A 14,702-nucleotide genomic window follows, 5' to 3' on the forward strand; every position below is an offset into this window, starting at 1 on the left:
TAATACCATATACACTAGCCCCCAATAAGATAAAGTACTTAGGAATAAATCTAACCAGAGATCTAAAAGACCTATGCAAAGAAAACTACAAAAGGCTACTGCATGAAATCAAAGAAACCAACATGAGTGGAAAAGCATGCCATGCTCATGGATAGGAAGACTCAACATGTGCAAATGTCAATTCTACCCAAAATGATCTACAGATACAATTCAATCCAAACCCAAATTCCAGCGGCATTTTTTAATGAGATGGAGAAACAAATCACTAACTTCATATGGATCTAATTAGCCATTACAGAAATACAAATCAAAACTACAATAAGATACCATCTCACCCCAACAAGACTGGACCTAATCAAAAAAAAAAAAAACACAAAAGAATAAATGTTGGAGAGGTTGTGGAGAAATTGGAACACTTATGCACTGCTGGTGGGAATGTAAAATGGTATAACCACTTTGGAAAACAATTTAGGCTTCCTTAAAAAGCTAGAAATAGATGTACCATACAATCCAGCAATCCCACTCCTAGGAATATATCCTAGAGAAATAAGAGCCGTCATGTGAATAGACCTATGCACACCCAGGTTCATTGCAGCATTGTTCACAATAGCAAAAAGATGGAAACTTATCAACAGGCAAATGGATAAGCAAACTATGGTACATATGCACAATGGAATACTACACAGTGATAAAGAACAATGATGAATCCATGAAACATCTCACAACATGAATGGATCTGTTGTGAAATTAGTCAGTCACAAAAGGACAAATATATATGAGATCACTATTATAAGAACTCAAGAAAAGGTTTAAACACAGAAAAACATTCTTTGATAGTTATAAGGGTAGGGGGAGAGGGGAAGGGGGATTCACTAACTAGAGAGTAGAAAAAAAAATGATAGTAGACAAGGGTCAAATTCAGTGAAGGGAAGGACAATACACAATACAGGGGAAGCCAATACAACTGGACCAAAACAAAAGCTAAGAAGTTTCCTGGACACATCCAAACACTTTGAGGGACAGAGTAGCTGGGGCTGGAGCTCAGGGACCATAGTTTCAGGGGACATCTAGGTCAACTGGCATAACAAAGTTTATTAAGAAAATGTTCTGCATCCCACTTTGGTGAATGGCATCTGGGGTCTTTAAGGCTTTTGAGCAGCCATCTAAGATGCATCAATTGCTCCCATCCCACTTGGAGCAAAAAGACACAAGGAAATTATTAGCCCAAGAGACTAAAAAACAAAAAACCAAACCCATTGCCATGGAGTCAGTTTTGACTCATAGTGACCCTACAGGACAGGGTAGAACTGCCCCATAGGATTTCCAAGGAACACTTGTGAATTTGAAATGCTGACCTCTTTTGGTTAACAGCCAAACTCTTAACCTCTATGCCACCAGGGTTTCCCAAGAGACTAAAGGAACACATAAACCAGAGACTTCACCAACCTGAGGCCAGAAGAACTAGATGGTGCCCAGCTGCCACCAATGACAGCCCTGACAGGTAAGACAACAGCAAGTCCAGGATGCAGCAGGAGAAATGTGTGGAGCAGAACTTAAACTCATGTAAAAAGACCAGACTTAATGGTCTGACAGACTGGAGGAATCCCTGAAAGTATGGCCCCAGGACACTCTGTTAAACCAGAACTGAAACCATTCCTGAAGCCCACTTTCCAAAAACTAGACAAGACTATAAAGCAAAAAGGAAACCCTAGTTGCCTAGTGGTTAAGTGCTATACCTGCAAACCCAAAGATCAGTAGTTGGAGTCCACCAAATGCTCCTTGGAAAGTCCATGGGGCAGTTCTACTTTGTTCTATAGGGCCGCTACGAGTTGGAATCAACTTCAGGGCAACGAGTTTTGTTTATAAAACAAAAAATAATACACGTGAGGAGTGTACTTCTTAGTTCAAGTATCCAATACACGAGACCAAATGGGTGGCTCCTCTCTGGAGGCAGGATGGGAAGGCAGGAAGGGACAAGAGCTGGTTTAATGGGCACAGGAACTCGGCGTGGAAAAGGGGAGTGTGCTGTCACATTGTGGGGATTGCAACTAACTTCATAAAACAATACGTGAATAATTTTTTGAATGAGAAGTTAACTTGAGCTGTAAACTTACACCTAACGCACGATAAAAATAAACAAATAAAGAGGTCTTTTGCAGCAAAAAAAAAAGTTACAAAGTAAGTGCCACATAGTTGTTGCTCAACATAATTTGGCTATCGAAAGAGCAAGGCATTGTGGGTACAGCTTGGGACCCTAGGGTCTGATCACCTGGGAAGGAATTAATTCTAGCTCAGCCATCTTTGAAGGAGAATGATCTGAGGCAAGTTACCAACTGAAATATGTGCAATAGCCTCCTTATCTGTCTCGCTGCTTTTCCCTTTTCTCTCCCCTCTACTCGCCCCATAGAGGCTATGAGTCGCCACTGACTCCAAGGTACTGAGTTTGGCTTTTTTCTACTTGCCCCAGGAATCCTTGTTGGTGCAGTGGTTAAGCTGGGCTGCTAACCGAGAGGTTGGCAGTTTGAACCCACCAGCTGTTTTGTAGGAGAAAGATGTGCCACTTTTCTTCCACAAAGATTACAACCGTGGCAACTTATGGGGTAGTTCTATTCTTAACTAAATCGCACCTGCGAAGTCCCTATTACCAAGTAAGGTAGCACATGTGTACGTCCTGGGGATTAGGACATGGGCTTTTGTTTTTTTTTCCAGGAGTGGTTCATCATTAAATCTACTACACTAACACAATGGAGCCTGGGTGGCACAGTGGCAAGGAGTTTGGCTGCTAACCAAAATGTCAGCTGTTCAAATCCACCAGTCGCTCCTTGGAAATCCTGTGGGGCAGTTCTAGCCTGTCCTATAGGGTCGCTATGAATAGATAACTGACTTCTCCTTAGTTTGATCTTCAGCAACTTCCAAAGTGGCTGGAAAATTGTAGATAATAAATAGACGTTGAGTGAATGAAGTCTTCCCTTCTCTGGTGGTACAACCGTTAGCATTATCCCCTGCGATGGAATCCCAGCAGAGAAAGGAATTGGACCAACAAGCGTCCTTATTAGAAGACCCTGCTACGTGAAGAAGAGCTAGATGGAGCTCATATCACAGCAGCCCAACCAAAGTGGCACTCCCTGATATGGAAAGGTAGAACACAATTTATGCAGCCTACCTCAGACTATGAAAAATGATAATAAATATGTTTTTTTTTTTGTTTGTTTTTTGTTTGCCTCAGACTATGAAAAATGATTATAAATATAATGAAACAAGGTAGCAAAAGAAAGGACTATGCAAGCAATCAATTTTCACTTTCCTGGGCATGATTTCTTTATTTAAATTGCTTTATTCTTTTTATGGCAGAAGTTTTGAATTACAGAAATATTAGAATATAGAACCAAGTTTGCTCACCCAAAGAAAACCACATTTTCAATATACAGGAGTATATCCTCCAAGACCAATTCCTTTTATTTATGTTACTTTTCAATATGAATATTAATGATGCTTGTTTAAAATGGAAAAGAGTAGAAAAGTATATAAAGTAAAAATATTGAAGCCCCTTATTTTCCTTTAGACTTCTTTTCACTGTTGTTTTTGTTGTTTGAGGCCATCAAGTCGATTCCAACTCTTACAATAGAACGAAACTCTGCCCCGTCTTATATCATCCTCACAACCGTTGTTATGTATGAGCTCATTGTTGGAGCCACTGTGTCAGTCCATCTCATTGTGGGTCTTCCTCTTCTTCACTGACCCTCTACTTTACCAAGCATGATGTCCTTCTCCAGGTACTGGACCCTCCTGACAACAATGTCTAAACTATATTAGACAGAATATCAGCATCCTCACTTCCAAGGAGCACTCTGGCTGTACTTCTTCCAAGGCAGATTCGTTTGTTCTTCTGGCAGTCCAAGGTATATTCAATATTTTTGGCCAATACCAAATAATCCATAATCCAAAGGCTCAACTCTTCTTCTGTGTTCCTTACTCATTGTTCAGCTTTCACATGCACATGAGATGACTGAAAATATCATGGCTTGGGTCAGGTGCATCTTAGTCCTCAAAGTGACAATTTTGCTTTTGAACACATTAAAGGGGCCTTTTGCTGCAGATTTGCCCAATGCAATACATCCTTTAATTTCCTGTCTTCTGCTTCCCTGAGCATTTACTGTGGATCCAAGTAAACTGAAATCCTTGACACTTCAATCTTTCCTTTGTTTATCGTGATGTTGTTTATTGGTCCAGTTGTGAAGATTTTTGTTTTCTTTATGTTGAGGTGTAATCCATACCGAAGGCTGCAGTCTTTGATCTTCATTAGTAAGTGCTTCAAGTCCTCTTTATTTTTAGCAAGCAAGTTTGTATCATCTGCATATCTCAGGTTATTAATGAATCTTCCAGCAACCCTGATATATATAGTCTAGCTTCTTGGATTATTTGCTCAGCATACAGATTGAATTAATATGGTGAAGGAATGCAACCCTGACACACACGTTTCTTGATTTTAAATCATGCAGAATCTCCTTGCTCTGTTTGAATGGTTGCCTCTTAGTCCATGTACACGTTCCTCATGAGCACAACTAAGTGTTCTGGAATTCCCAATCTTCACAATATTATCCATAATTTGTTAGATCCAAACAGTTGAATGCCTTTTGCCTTTGCATAGTCAATAAAATTCAGGTAAACATCTTTCTGGTATTCTCTGCTTTCAGCCAAGATCCATCTGACTTTCATACATTCCATGTTGTGATTATTAATAGATGTTTGCTGCTGTTTCTTCTTATTTTGAGTCATGCCATACTAGCAAATGAAGATGTTGAAAGCTTGACTCCATCCACGTCATTAAGATCAACTATACTTTGAGGAGACAGCTCTTCCCTAATAGTATTTTGAGCATCTTCCAACCTTAGGGGCTCATCTTCTGTCACTATATCATACAATATTCTGCTGCTATTCACAAGTTTTTCACTGGCTATTTTTTTCAGAAGTAGATTGTCAGGTCCTTCTTCCTAGTCTGGAAGTTCTGCTGAAACCTGTCCACCATGGGTCACCCTGCTGGTATTTGAAATATCAGTGGCCAAGCTTCCAGTATCATAGCAGCATGCAAGCTACCACAGTAGGACAAACTTACAGATGCATGGTGATTTTTTTCACTACCAAGAGAAAAAAACACTTTTAATTATTTGCTGAGTATTCTATAAAATGTTTTCCATGTATATACACAGAACTTTTTAATCTTTCTTTTATAATATAATACATTCTATTTTAAGCCTTTCATTTTGCAATAATCAGTTGATCCTGAATATGTTCCCTGTCTAGGAAACTGAAACTACTTTTTCTATTTAATAGACACATAGAATTGCATTATATGAATAGAGAATGATATACCTTATTGGGTGATTTTGCTTGCCTTTACAATATTCCCTCTTATACTGAATATATTTGCATTACAATAATACACTTTATCATGCATTTTATTTCTTTAATTATCAGAAAGTTTGAACATACGTGTTTGTGTGTGTATGTTGTTCATGTGTGCATGCATACTTTCGGTATAAAATAAATAAATACAGGCATTAAAAACTTATCAATTTTGGTAAGTAATGAGAATGGAATCTTGTGGGAAACATAGTTTGCTGGAAGAAAAAGTGAAATGCTTCACAATAATGCAAATGAGTAATGGATATAGTGACAAAACTGTTTCTGCACTTTGTTGCCTGTTAAGGAATAATTGGGATGATGGTTGTTAGCAGAGGACTGGAAAGTAAAGTTGCGATAAGGAATCTAAATAGTTCCTTTCATTTTTCATCTCTCCTCTAGGAGAGAAGGGAAAGGGCCTGAGAGTTCTCAAAGCTAATGTGGGACTTTGACTTTTGGAAGCCTAAAAACTGTAGAAGGTTCCATTGTTCTCTGCTTTAAGGCAAGGAGAAATGGTCCAAGAATACCCAAAGTTGGCTTTGGTGGGGCCAACAACATGAGATGTGTGTTGCTCTCTCCTCTAGATGGAAGGAGAAATCATTCATTCATTCTCAAAGCTGAGCAAGACTTTGGGTAGAGCAGCCTCTATGCTTCTGAAACCTAAGAGGATATGTGTTCTGCTTACTGGCATGAAGACAAACTCTCTGGTCCCCCTGATTTCTCCCTCACCTTCTACCCTGACCTTAACTGCCTTATAGGCCAAGATCTCCCTGTCCCCAAGGGGATACATCATCTGAATATGCTGGGAACTTCAGGGAAACAAGGTATTAGAAATATTATATCTCTGTTGCAGCCCTGGTGGAACAGTGGTTAAGAGCTTGGCTACTAACCAAAAGGTCAGCAGTTCAAATACACCAGCTGCTCCTTGGAAACCCTATGGGGCAGTTCTACTGTGTCCTACAGTGTCACTATGAATCAGAATTGACTCCGCAGCAATGTTTCTTGTTTTTTTTTAATACCTCTGTTGGATACGGACATCCATGTACCTAGTCCCCTGGAGGGAAGGGGTGCTGGGGGTAGTGCTGGCCCAAAGTGCTGAGAGATGTAGGATAGAACCACAGTGGCAAGTGATAGGGCAGAAGGAAAGAGCCCTGGAGCCTTGAACACTCTCCAGACTGGCGATGAAGTGGACTCTGTGCAAGAAGCCAGAGGGGGGAAAAAGAAACAGAATACAAATTCTCCAGCCGTCCTAACCTCTGCTGAAGCCCCGTCCCTGCATTCCCAGACACGCAGCTGAGAGGTAACAGGCAGCTGTGCTTTTAATCTTTGAAATGAAAGTTTAATAGCCAAGAGTTTGAGCAAATGTGCATTGAAGAAAAGAGGTTAAAAATGATTTTGTATTATTGTTGTTGCTTGTGCATATGAATGTATATTAAAAAAAATGATGTAGTGTGTCATATGCTTGCAATTCCCCAAGTGCCAAAGGGGACCATACCAATTTGGAAAAGTTACAGATGGATAAGTGTGTTATTAGGATAAACTCCCTGCTGTTTGCCACCAGTAGGTGCATGAGGAATTAGTTTGTGTATCTCTAACCTTTGAGGCTCTGGCAGTCAGAGAGACTGTTGCCTTGTTGACTGCTGGGAATGATGGGTCAGGTCAGTTGGAGAATTCTCACCTTCCATGCAGGAGACCTGGCTTGGATTCTCAAAATGCATCTAATATGCAGCCACTACTTGTCTCTCAGTGGAAACTTATGTGTTGTTATGATGCTGAACAGGTTTCAGCAGCGCTTCCAGACTAAGAAGGACTAGGAAGAAAGGCCTAGAAATCTGAAAATCAGCCAATGAAAACCTTATGAATCACAATGGTTTGATCTGGAACCAATCATGAGGATGATGCAGGACCATTATGCAGGGGGTTGCCATGAGGGACCAAGTGGAGGGCAGCTAACAACGACCACTGAAAAGTGAAAATGGTATATAAAGGGAGACAGCATGTAAAGGAAGCCAGCTTCCAGGAACAGGTACTTTTTGGAGCACTTAACAAGGGATTTTGACATGGTTGCTCTTTTGTAAACCCATTCACAGCCTGCACTGAGCTCTTGTTGAAATCAAATGCCAACCCATAGAGGCCCAGGACCTCCTCGGCCTGAATACCCATTTTTAGATGGGTAAATGTGAATTTTCTGACTGAAAAGGTGGGGAATGATTAAAAAAAAAAAAAATAGCCTTGCTTGCCAGTTGGACTCGTATATTGAAAAATGCATCATTTTTGTCCCAGCATTTTTACATTAGAATGAGATAGCTGTCCCCATGGGAAAAACTTTACCTCCCACTACGTTGCCTAGAGCAAAACCAAAGCCACTGGCTACCAGGGAGGCTTCATGTCACAGGAAGTGCCTGGGTGGTGCAAATGGATAATGCATTCAGCTGATAACCAAAAGGTTAGAGGTTCAATTTCACCAAGAGAAGCCTACTTCTGAAATATTCATCATTGAATACACAGTTTCTGAGGGAGCACACGAGGTCACCATGAGTCAGAGTGGACTGGAAGGCAAGTAGTACCCTCCCCAAGCTACTCTGATCATTTTGAATTTAACTCACCGTTGAGTTGGCCAGAGTTTGCTGAATAGCTCAGTCTACAAGACAGCAGGGGTGGGCCCAGCTCCTACACCTTCATGCAAAACACCTCAAGATGTGCTCTGTACCTCATTCTGGGACAGATGAATTGGTGGACAAACAGGACAAACTGAACCAACTGCTCTCTGGCATTTCCTCTGAAGACAAAGACCAGATGGCGTTACTGAGCATGAAATGGGGAACTCAAAGGTGGGGCACCGCAAGGGAGGATTCCTTGGGGACCCCATAAACTTATCCTGCCTGACTAACGTATGTGCCCCTGGGCGGGGGGGGGGGCAACAATTTTAAACTCTTTGTTTCTATGGGCACCATGTGTGCTCTTTGGTATTGCATTTCTTGTGTGAAAAGTGGACATCAACTTGTCTCTCTTGGAAAAGCACTGAGATTCGTAACTAGGCGTGATCATCAGAAATACCCAAGTGTTTAAGAAAACACCACAGGTAAATCATGGTGCTCTGCACAAATATTCTGTATGCAGTTTAGTCTACAATGGAAGTAATTTCATTAGACTAGCTGATATAAAATTTGTACCAGATTTTAGCTGAAGTGGTCAATGACATCACCTTGGCCACAGAAGGTATTCAGGTAAATCTCAACTCGCTGGTGAGACATGTTATGGATGATACAATTGCCCTAGACTTTGTAGGCCAAAGTGAAGCGTGTACAAATAATATACCCTGTTATACTCAGGCCACGTGGACAAGTCAAATTATTCTAAAATGGATTGTAGTAGTTAATGTAATTTGTTTAGCTACCCAAATCCATAAACCCTGGGGACATGACTGAGGTCAACACCCCATGTTGGTCTCACCCTGCTGCTCCAATAACAGCCTTGGTAAGTGCTGTAAAAGAAATGTGGTCTTAGAGCACGCTGATGAGAATAATCAGATAAGCTAATGGAGTATCGTTGTTGTTTCGTGCCACCCAGTCGGTTCTGACACATAGGGACCTGTGTACAACAGAATGAAACACTGCCTGGTTCTGCTTCATCCTCATGAGAGTTATTATGCCTGAGCCCATTGTTGTAACCACCCTGTCAATCCCTCTCCTTGAGATCTTCCTCTCTTTCACCGGACCTCCAGTTTACTGAGCATGATGTCTTTTTTCAGGGACTTGTCCTTCCCAATAACATGTCCAAAGAACATGAGTTGAAATATCCTCATCCTCACTTTTTTTTTCCTCTCCCTTTTTTAAATTGCGCTTTAGATGAAGGTTTACAGAACAAGCTAGTTTCTCATTAAGCGATTAGTACACATACTGTTTTATTACTGTAGTTAACAACTCCAAGACATGTCAACAGTCTCCCTTCTCAACATTTGGTTCCCTATTACCAGCTTTCCTGTTCCCTCCTGCCTTCTAGTCCTTCCCTCTGGGCGGATGTGCCCCTTTTAGTCTTGTTTTGTTTTATGGGCCTGTCCAGTCTTTGGCTGATAGGTGAACCTCAGGAGTGACTTCATCACTGAGCTGAAAGGGTATTCAGGGTCCATACTCTCAGGATATCTCCAGTCTCTGTCAGGCCAGCAAGTCTGGTCTCTCCTTTTGAGTTAGAGTAAGAATTTTTTTTCTACATTTTTCTCCAACTCTGTCCAGGACCCTCTATTGTGATCCTTGTCAGAGTAGTCAGTGGTGGTAGCCAGGCACCATCTAGTTGTGTTGGACTCAGCCTGGTCCATTAGTCCTTTGGACTAATCTTTCCTTTCTATCTTTAGTTTTCTTCATCCTTTTTTGCTCCTGAAGGAGTGAGACCAATGGACTCTCCTGGATGGCTGCTCACAGGATTTTAAGACCACAGGCACTACTCACCAAAGTAGATTGTAGAACATTTTCTTTATAAACTGTTATGCCAATTGAGCTAGATGTTCCCCAAGACTATGGTCCCGACAGCCCTCACTCAACCCAGTAATCTGGTCCCTCAGGGAGCTTGGATGTGCCTATGGAGCCTCCATAACCTTGCCTTATACAAGTTATTCTGGCTTCCCCAGTATTGTGTACTGTCTTACCCTTCATCAAAGTTACCACTTATCTATTGCCTATTTAGTATTTTTCCATCCCCACCCCTCCGCTCCTTGGTAACCATCAGATTTTTTCTTTTTGTGTGTAAACCTTTTCAGGAGCTTTTAGAGTAATGTTCTCATACAATACCTGTCCTTAGGTGATTGGCTTATTTCACTTGGCATAATGTCCTCCAGATTCATCCATGTTATGAGATGCTTCACAGATTCATCGTTGTTCTTTATCATTGCATAATACTCCATTGTGTGTATGTACCACAGTTTGACTGTCCATTCATCTCTTGATGGGCGTCTAGGTTGTTTCCACCTTTTTGCTATTGTAAATAATTGCAAATAACGCTGCAACAAACATGGGTGTGCATATGTCTTATTTCTCTAGGATATATTCCTAAGAGTGGGATTGCTGGACCATATGGTATTTGTATTTCTAGCTTTCTAAGGAAGCACTATATTGTTCGACAAAATGGATGTATCATTTTGCATTCCCACCAGCAGTGCATAAGGGTTCCAATCTTGAATGTCTTCTCTGGTGAATCCTCTGTTCCTTTCTTTTGCCCATTTTTTGCTTAAATCATTTGTCTTTCCATTATAGAGGTGTTGGATTTTCTTGTAGATTTTAGAGATTACACTATTGTCTGATTTGTAATAGCCAAAAATTTTTTCCCAGTCTGTAGGTTCTTTTTTTACTCTTTTGGTGAAGTATTTTGATGAGCAGAAGTGTTTAATTTTTAGAAGATCCCAGTTATCTAGCTTATCCCCTGCAGCTTGTGTGCTGTTGGTTGTGATTTCATTCCTGTTAATGCTGTGTATTATGGCCTCTAGAGTTGATCCTGTTTTTTCTTCTATGAACTTCATAGTTTTTGGCTTTATATTTAGGTCTTTGATATATCTGGTGTTAGTTTTTTGTATATGGTGTGAGATAGGGGTCCTGTTTCATTTTTTTTTTTTTTTTTTTTTGCAGATGGACATCCAGTTTTGCCAGCACCATTTGTTAAAAAGACTGTCTTTTCCCCATTTGAAGGACTTTGGGCCCTTGTTGAAGATCAGGTAACCACAGGTGGATGGATTTACATCTGGGTTCTCAATTCTGTTCCATTGGTCAATGTATCTGTTGTTGTACCAGTACCGGGATGTTTTGACTACCGTAGCTGTATAGTAGGCTCTGAGGTCAGGTAGTGCAAGTCCTCCTCGTTTTTTTCTTCTTCTCCAGTAGTGCTTTTCTTACCTGAGCCCTCTTCCCTTTCCATGTAAAGTTAAAGATAAGTTTTTCCATTTCTTTAAAGAATGTTGGTGGTATTTGTATGGGTATTACATTGTATTTGTAAATCACTTTGGATAGAATTTTCATTTTTATGAGTCTACCTATCCATAAGCACGGTATATTTTTCCATTTATGTAGATCTCTTCTGGTTTCTTGCAGTAGTGTTTTTTAGTTTTCTTTGTGTAGGTCTTTTGCATCCCTGGTTAGATTTAATTCCAAGTATTTTATATTTTTAGGGACTATTATAAATGGTATTGTTTTCCTCATTTCCTTTTCATCGTTCTCTTTATTGGTGTATAGGAATCCAACTGGTTTTTGTATGTTGATCTTGTATCCTGCTACTCTGCTGAATCTTTCCATTAGTTCCAGTAGTTTTTTGGTGGAGTCTTTTGGGTTTTCTATGTATAGCATAATATCATCAACAAATAGGGAGAGTCTAACTTCTTCATTACCAATTTGGATTCACTTTATTTCTGTTTCTTGCCTTATTGCACTAGCTAAGACTTCTAACACAATGTTAAATAGGAATGTTGATAAAGGGCATCCTTGTCTTCTTCCTGTTCTCAGGGGAAATGTTTTCAGCCTCTCTCCATTGAGCATGATCTAGGCTTTTGGTTTCACATAGATGCTCTGAATTATGTTGAGAAATTTCCCTTCTATTCCTATTTTATTGAGAGTTTTTATCAGGAATGGGTGTTGGACTTTGTAGAATGCCTTTTCTGCATCAATTGAGATGATCATGTGATTCTTTCCTTTTATTTGTGTGGTGAATTACATTGATTGATTTTCTAATGTGGAACCATCCTTGCATACCTGGTATGGATCCTACTTGGTCATGGTGCATTATTTTTTTGATATGATGCTGAATTCTATTGACTAGAACTTTGTTGAGAATTTTTGCATCATATTCATGAGATATATTGGTTTGTAATTTTCTTTTTTATGGTGTCTTTGCCTGGTTTTAGGATCAGGGTTATGCTGGCTTTATAGAATGAATTCAGATATATTGCTTTCTTTTCCTTGTTCTGAAGTAGTTTTAGTAGTGCTAGTGTAAGCTCTTCTCTGAATGTTTGGCAGAATTCTCCAGTGAAGGCATCTGGGCCAGGGCTTTTTTTGGTTGGGAGTTTTTTTTAATTACCTTTCCAATCTTTTTTTCTTGTTATAGATCTGTTCAGATTTTCAATGTCATTATGTGTTAGTTTGGGTAGGTAGTGTGTCTCTAGAAGTTTGCCCATTTCCTGTAGGTTTTCAAATTTGTTGGAGTGTAGTTTTTCATATTACTCTGTTATTATTCTTTTTATTTCAGTTGGGTCTGTTGTAATGTTCCCCATTTCGTTTCTCATTTGGGTTATTTCATGTTCTCTTCTGTTCTTCTTTTGTCAATTTGGCCAGTGGTTTGAGATTTTGTCGATTCTTTCAAAGAACCAGCTTTTGGTTTTGTTGATACTTTCTATTGTTTTTCTATTCTCTATTTCGTTTGTTTCTGCTCTGATCTTTATTATTACCTTTCTTCTGGTGGCCGTGGGCTTCTTTTACTGTTTTGTTTCTATTCGTGTAACTAATGTTTTTGTTTTGTCCCTTTCTTCTTTTTTGACTTGTGCATCTAGTGCTATAAATTGACCACTGAGCACTGCCTTTGCTGTGTCCCAAAGGTTTTGGTATGATGTGTTTTCATTCTTTTTTGATTCTAGGAACATTTTGAATCCATCTTTGATGTCTTCTATTACCCAGTGGTTTTTAAGCAGGATGTTATTCAGTTTCCATATAATTAATTTTTTTTTTTCCTTGCTTTTCCCGCTGTTAATTTCTACTTTGATGGCATTGTGGTCAGAGAAGATACTTTTTATTATCTCAACATTTTGGATTTGGTTGAGGGCTGCTCTGTGGTGTAAGATGTGCTCTATTTTGGAGAATGTTCCATGTGCGTTGGAAAAGAATGTGTACTTTACAGCTGTTGGGTGGGGTGTTCTACATATGTCTATAAGGACAAGTTAGCTGATTCTGCTCTTCTGTATCTTTGTTGAGTTCCTTTCTAGATGTTCTGTCCTTTACTGAGAGTGGTGTGCTGAGATCTCTTACTATTACTGTGGAACTGTCAATTTCAGTGCTGCTAGAGTTTATTTTATGCATTTTTGAGCCTTGTCATTGGGTATGTAAGTGTTTATTATAGTTATGTCTTCATGTTGATGGAGCATCCCTTTAATTATGATATAGTGCCCTTTTTTTACTTTTATGGTAGATTTTGTTTTAAAGTCTATTTTATTTGAGACTAGTATTGCCACTCCTCCTCTTTTTTGGTAATTATTTGCTTGATTTTTTTTTTCCATCTGTTGATTTTTAATAAATTTTCGTCTTTGTTTCTAAGGTGTGTCCCTTGTAGACAGCATATTGATGGATCTTGTTTTTTTTTTTTTTTTAATCCATTCTGTCACTCTGCATCTCTTTATGGGTGCATTTAGACCAATTACATTCAGTGTAAATATTGATAGGTATGCATTTATTGCTATCATTTTGTAGTGCCTTTTTTTTTGTGGTTCTAACATTTTCTTTGTTCTTACTCTCCTGTGTTGAGTTCCTTTTGTTTGTGGATTACTTTTGTTTTTGTAGATTTTGTTTTTATTGAGACTATATTTTTCTTCTTTATTTTGATGAGCAGGCTTGTTAACTTTCTTTGTGGTTACCTCTTCCTCTGTTTGAACCAGACTGTTATTACTTGGTATTGTCTTGCCTTTCTCTCCCTTAGAAAGTTCTATACTTATACCATTTATTCCCACCTTTATTGTTCTGATGTTGTTGTCATTTACATATTAATCTCTCTAGTTCCCTGTTGCAATTGTTTTGGTTTTGGATAGTCCTTGAGAGTTCATTTCCTAGGTTGATATCTGGCTGGTACAATCTTGTATCCTAGATTCAGGCTGTGGTCTGATGTTGTTTATTCTCAGACCAAAGTACTCCGTTTAATAATGCTTGTAAGATTGTTTTGGTTTTTATATAGTCCATTAATTTCTGTTTATTAATGTCATAATTTCACCATCATATTTGAATGAAAGTTTTGTAGCGTATATTATTCTTGGTTGGAATTTTTTTTCTTTCAAGGTTTTATGTATGTCATCCCAGGGCCTTCTTGCCTGCATGGTTTCTGCTGAATAATCAGAGCTTAGTATTATTGTTTCCCCTATCTATGTGTCTTTTTGTTTTCCTTTAGCTGTTCGCAGGATTTTTTCTTTGTCTTTGGTTTTAGTGAGTGTGATTATGATACGCCTTGGTGTTTTTCTTTTGGGGTCTATCCTACATGGAGTTTGTTGAGCTTCTTGGTTGGTCAGCTTTTCATCATTCATGATATTAGGGAAGTTTTCTGTCAGCAATTCTTCAATGATCTCTGTGTTT

The sequence above is a fragment of the Elephas maximus genome, chromosome 13 (assembly GCF_024166365.1).
Source record: "Elephas maximus indicus isolate mEleMax1 chromosome 13, mEleMax1 primary haplotype, whole genome shotgun sequence".
NCBI classification, from domain to species: domain Eukaryota; kingdom Metazoa; phylum Chordata; class Mammalia; order Proboscidea; family Elephantidae; genus Elephas; species Elephas maximus.